This window comes from Leptodactylus fuscus, chromosome 1 (genome assembly GCF_031893055.1).
Source record: "Leptodactylus fuscus isolate aLepFus1 chromosome 1, aLepFus1.hap2, whole genome shotgun sequence".
In the NCBI taxonomy this organism is placed as follows: domain Eukaryota; kingdom Metazoa; phylum Chordata; class Amphibia; order Anura; family Leptodactylidae; genus Leptodactylus; species Leptodactylus fuscus.
In genome coordinates this window covers 181,984,146-181,989,992 of record NC_134265.1, presented here as the reverse complement: position 1 = coordinate 181,989,992, position 5,847 = coordinate 181,984,146, and the positions used below count along the sequence as shown (strand labels likewise).

Sequence of the window (5,847 nt, the reverse complement as noted above, 5' to 3'; positions counted from 1 at the left end):
TTTCCCTATTAATATAGGGAAAGTATACATCGGGAGCACACCAGGGGCAGCAGCTATCCCTGCCATCTTATGAAGCGCTATCTCTGCACTCCGGACTTCCCCCCTCCTCCTCCTCCTCACAGTGAGTCATTGCTTACATCAGTCCATGTGGGGATAGGGAGCAGTCTGCTGCTGCGATGATCCACTTGCTGCTTCACAAATGTGAGTATATTTTTTTCTTTTTTTGGTAAAATGTAATATTTAATATGTATATGTGTACATTTGTTTAACCCTTAAGTACTATCATTGTGTCTATCATACACCACTACCATACACATATCATTATGATAGACACCATGACAGTACTTAAGGGTTAAAGTATGTGTCTTGTATACTGTATGAGTACTGTATGTTTGTATACAGGTATGTGTGAGTATATACAGTATGCTATAATAATGTGTGAGTGTATGTATATATGGGAGTATATATAGTATTCATACATTCATGTATATATTTGACTTATACAGTATATGGTATATGAATGAATATACGGTAAATGTATATTTGCTATAATAATGTATATGTGTGAGTGTATGACTATGTAGTGTATGTGTATATATAGTATTCATACATTCATGTATATATTTGACTTATATATGGTATATGAATATATATGGTATATATACTGTATATACATATATATATATATATATATATATATATATATATACAGTGGGGCAAAAAAGTATTTAGTCAGTCACCAATAGTGCAAGTTCCACCACTTAAAAAGATGAGAGGCGTCTGTAATTTACGTCATAGGTAGACCTCAACTATGAGAGACAAAATGAGAAAACAAATCCAGAAAATCACATTGTCTGATTTTGTAAGACTTTATTTGCAAATTATGGTGGAAAATAAGTATTTGGTCACCTACAAACAATCAAGATTTCTGGCTCTCACAGACCTGTAACTTCTTCTTTAAGAGTCTCCTCTTTCCTCCACTCATTACCTGTAGTAATGGCACCTGTTTAAACTTGTTATCAGTATAAAAAGACACCTGTGCACACCCTCAAACAGTCAGACTCCAAACTCCACTATGGTGAAGACAAAAGAGCTGTCAAAGGACACCAGAAACAAAATTGTAGCCCTGCACCAGGCTGGGAAGACTGAATCTGCAATAGGCAACCAACTAGGATTGAAGAAATCAACCGTGGGAGCAATAATTAGAAAATGGAAGACATATAAGACCACTGATAATCTCCCTCGATCTGGGGCTCCACGCAAAATCTCACCCCATGGGGTCAAAATGATCACAAGAACGGTGAGCAAAAATCCCAGAACCATGCGGGGGGACCTAGTGAATGAACTGCAGACCAATGTAACAAAGCCTACCATCAGTAACACACTACGCCGCCAGGGACTCAGATCCTGCAGTGGCAGACGTGTCCCACTGCTTAAGCCAGTACATGTCCGGGCCCGTCTGAAGTTTGCTAGAGAGCATTTGGATGATCCAGAAGAGTATTGGGAGAATGTCCTATGGTCTGATGAAACCAAACTGGAACTGTTTGGTAGAAACACAACTTTTCGTGTTTGGAGGAAAAAGAATACTGAGTTGCATCCATCAAACACCATACCTACTGTAAAGCATGGGGGTGGAAACATCATGCTTTGGGGCTGTTTCTCTGCAAAGGGGCCAGGACAACTGATCCGGGTACATGAAAGAAAGAATGGGGCCATGTATCATGAGATTTTGAGTGCAAACCTCCTTCCATCAGCAAGGGCATTGAAGATGAAACGTGGCTGGGTCTTTCAACATGACAATGATCCAAAGCACACCGCCAGGGCAACGAAGGAGTGGCTTTGTAAGAAGCATTTCAAGGTCCTGGAGTGGCCTAGCCAGTCTCCAGATCTCAACCCTATAGAAAACCTTTGGAGGGAGTTGAAAGTCCGTGTTGCCCAAAACATCACTGCTCTAGAGGAGATCTGCATGGAGGAATGGGCCAACATACCAACAACAGTGTGTGCCAACCTTGTGAAGACTTACAGAAAACGTTTGACCTCTGTCATTGCCAACAAAGGATATATAACAAAGTATTGAGATGAAATTTTGTTACTGACCAAATACTTATTTTCCACCATAATTTGCAAATAAATTCTTACAAAATCAGACAATGTGATTTTCTCAATTTTTTTTTCTCATTTTGTCTCTCATAGTTGAGGTCTACCTATGATGTAAATTACAGACGCCTCTCATCTTTTTAAGTGGTGGAACTTGCACTATTGGTGACTGACTAAATACTTTTTTGCCCCACTGTATATATATATATATTATGTGCGTGTGTGTGAGTATATAAGAATGTATATGTATGAGTGTCACCTACAGTGTCCCTATAGGAATAATGGAAGCAGAAAGTCCTCAGAGCAAACCTCTGTGGAGTTTCTGCAAAAAGCGCTGCAGGAAAAACTAATGTTTTGGCGCCGGGGGTTTTCCCGCTCTTTTGCCGCAGACAGCTGTGTTAGGCCTTATCCTCATAGTGTGATGTACAGTATATTGAAATGTTAAAGAGGACCAGTACCGTAGCTCTTCAATGTCAGAAGGGTGTTTCTGACAGTCTGTCAGTAACGTCCTTCTGATAATGCTCGTCCATAGATGAGTACTGGGGGGAGGTGGCGTTCCTCACCGCTCAGCATCATCACTAGGCGGTAAGCAACGCCCGCTCGCACAGTACAGTGCAATAGATGCTACTGTGAGGAAGGGCATTACTGACTGACTGTCAGAAATGCCCTTCTCTGGGGGCACAGAACGTGAAAGCTGCACTGAATTCAGCGCACTGTCGGCTTTTTAGCGGTGTATTAAACCGCATGTGCCTCAAATGGTGAAAGGGCCTCTTTAAAGATTAGGCGCAACAGTGTTTTTCATTGAGCTTTTGTCCCCAGCTCCCCGTTATCCTCCTGCCTGTGATTGTTCGGTCTCATGGCCTCATTTCTAAAATCCTGTACCTAAATAGTCTCAGCGATCACATGAGGTGCAGGACTCCCAGCAAGGAGGCGCCAGCACGAGACTAAATGGACACTGGCGGCGGACAATGGAGCAATGGGGACAGGTGAAGGCAGTTTTTATTATATTGATTTTTTATTTTACACCTCCCACACGGCACATGATTTGCTCCAATTCCTGGATAAATCTTTAAAGGATTTATCCATCTTTATTAGAGATGAGCGAGTACTGTTCGGATCAGCCGATCCGAACAGCTCGCTCGCATAGAAATGAATGGACGTAGCCGGCACGCGGGGGGTTAAGCGGCTGGCCGCTGTCAAAGCGGAAGTACCAGGTGCATCCATTCATTTCTATGGAGCGTGCTGTTCGGATCGGCTGATCCGAACAGTACTCGCTCATCTCTAATCTTTATAATATTGACGGTCTGCCCACAAGTATAGGCCATCAGTATTACATTTGTGATGATACAACAACCAGGACCTCTGCAGATCAGCTCTTCCTGGACAGTGTGGCTACAGGTAATGGTAACATTTCTCGGAGCTGCGCTGTTCACTTTCCTTACATAGTATAGCAGTAGGTTTAGGTAGTATGTTGTTGCACATTGTATGGTGGGTGAGCAGCATGGCTCCCAAAATGGTATTACCTTTAGCTGCCCCGTCTCGGTATCGCTGGTCTGTAGGGTCCTGGTGGTGGGCCCCTAGAAACAATTCCACTGGTGGACCCTAGACACCCCAGTCTGACCCTGATTCTACTTACTTCTAGTTGCTAAAATTCTGACCACGGCCATATGATTTATGCTGAAAAACATGTCTGGCTGAGTGGTGGTAGCTGTGGCAACATGTGGCAGTGTGGCAGAGACTAATATGATGGCCCAGGCCTCAGGACATATCTGCCTGAGTGGTGGCAGTGGTGTTACGTACTAGTCAGCTGTGCCAACACATGTATAGAAAGACTATTCAGAATGGAGATACTTCTCCTTATTGGCTCTATGGCTATAGAGATGCCAGTGTCACTCCACCACTGCTGTATTCTTATTCTCCAGGATGCCCAGTTTAGACATATACAATTTAATCTAAATTAATCTAATTTAACTCAAGATTGTGCTAATTTGTCTTTCTGTAAATAGGGTGCTTAAATGAAATGCAGTCGTCTTGATTTGCAAAACTTATCACTCATTAATCCTTGGGCACAGAGAACAAATACGTCAGGATATTGGACACCTGTTGTCCAAGCATGGATGTGAAATTGTGGAAGATGAGGAGTGGAGAAGCCTCAGATATAGTGCCCAGGTCTGGAATACCATGTCTCATAACTACATTATACAGGGTGAAATATGCAGTAGGCCCAAAAGGAAGATGGCATATGATCAGCCATTCCAGCATGCCTCTGTACTTATGGACAATGACAAGATTAGTCACATTATTGGCCTTGCAGCGCCCCCATCTCATACCTCTATTCATATACTGAGCATTGGGGAATACCAACTTCTCCTTTGCAAGCATTTGAGTAGTGAGCTTGAGTCCCTCAATGATGTGATCATAACCTTTACGTCTTTCACGCAGGCCCACATATACTCATCATCCATATAGAATGACACTCCTTCGTCACCTTCATAATCATACTCAAGCTGCTTCTGTAGGGCTTAGGGCATTTCTGCAAATCTCTGTGAGGGTGAACCTGTTCTCTTCTAGGGCTCGCTGTAGCAAACTGCTGGCGGTGCAGTTGCTGTCATACTACTTAGTAGAATTCAATGTGTTTTGACAAATGATGGTATGTGCTCCACCTCAATGGGAAGATATCTAGCCACCATTATTTGCCTTGGAAATCTGTCCCTGCTTAATATTATCATGTGTTGGAGAATGTGGACCTTTCCTAGCGTATGTCAGTCTGGGGATAGGTGCACACCACCATCAACATGTGGAGCAGCAATTATGGAGAAGGATAATACCTAGCTTTCACGGATCATGGGGTCAATCTTTTGAGTGGCAGAGGCCATAATTCAGTAATGCAACATGGCCCGGTGCTAGTTCTACCCAGATTGTGAATTACAACGCCATGCAGGGCCCATTCACCTCCTCTGGTTCCTCCTCTCTGGACCATTTTCCACCACCATCTTCATTAGAGCAAGTGATCGATACCTCTCCTCTTCCTCCTCTTCTTCCTTCCTCTCGTTTAAAGGGTGTAAGGCGAAGCGCTGCCTGGAGTTTTGTAATTAGTGAGCCTGGTTCAGAGGAGTCTCACGCGGACAAGACAATACAACAAAGAAGAAGAGTCATTGAACTAAGAGTCAAAGACAGGGAGAGAAAGCAGTACCAAATCACAATCCAAAAGCGTAGTCACAAGAAAAGCAGAGGTCAGAAGTCAGTAAGAGCAACAACAAAATACAGTAAGAGCAACTAGAAAGCTTAGAAGGGACAAAGTCACAATAGCCATCCAACCTGTGTGGGCTGATGACCTGTTTATAGGAAATCCAGAACCTGCCCCAGACTTGATTGGCAGATAGGCTGTCGATCATACAGGTAAGGCTAAGATTAACTATTAGAGAAGCAGAGGGAAACCAAGGAGAGGGAGATGGGTGTGATGGAAAATCAATTACAGAGATGAGGAATAGGGCAATAGAGCAACAAGAACCAAAAGCAAGGACTCATAACTGAACATGCCTCCTGTGCCACAAGTGGAGTGTAAGTGGAGAGTGGTGCAAAGACCCAAATAAGCAGAGACATTACAGCTGTTGTATCCTGCAGCAAGTATATTGCTGAATGTTTCCTTGGCAACTACAACTGGGCAGCATTGCCAGTGACAATGGCACCAATATTATTGCTGGGCTGCAGTTAGGATGTATGATACATTTTCCCGGTATGGCAAATGTC

At 43.2% G+C, this 5,847-nt stretch overlaps 1 pseudogene; it reads right to left on the bottom strand.

Annotated features, from left to right (window-relative positions):
* Window positions 1-3,929: 3,929 nt before the first annotated feature.
* On the bottom strand, window positions 3,930-4,517 carry LOC142194633 (U3 small nucleolar ribonucleoprotein IMP4 pseudogene; annotated as a pseudogene).
* Between the last annotated feature and the right edge of the window lie 1,330 nt (window positions 4,518-5,847).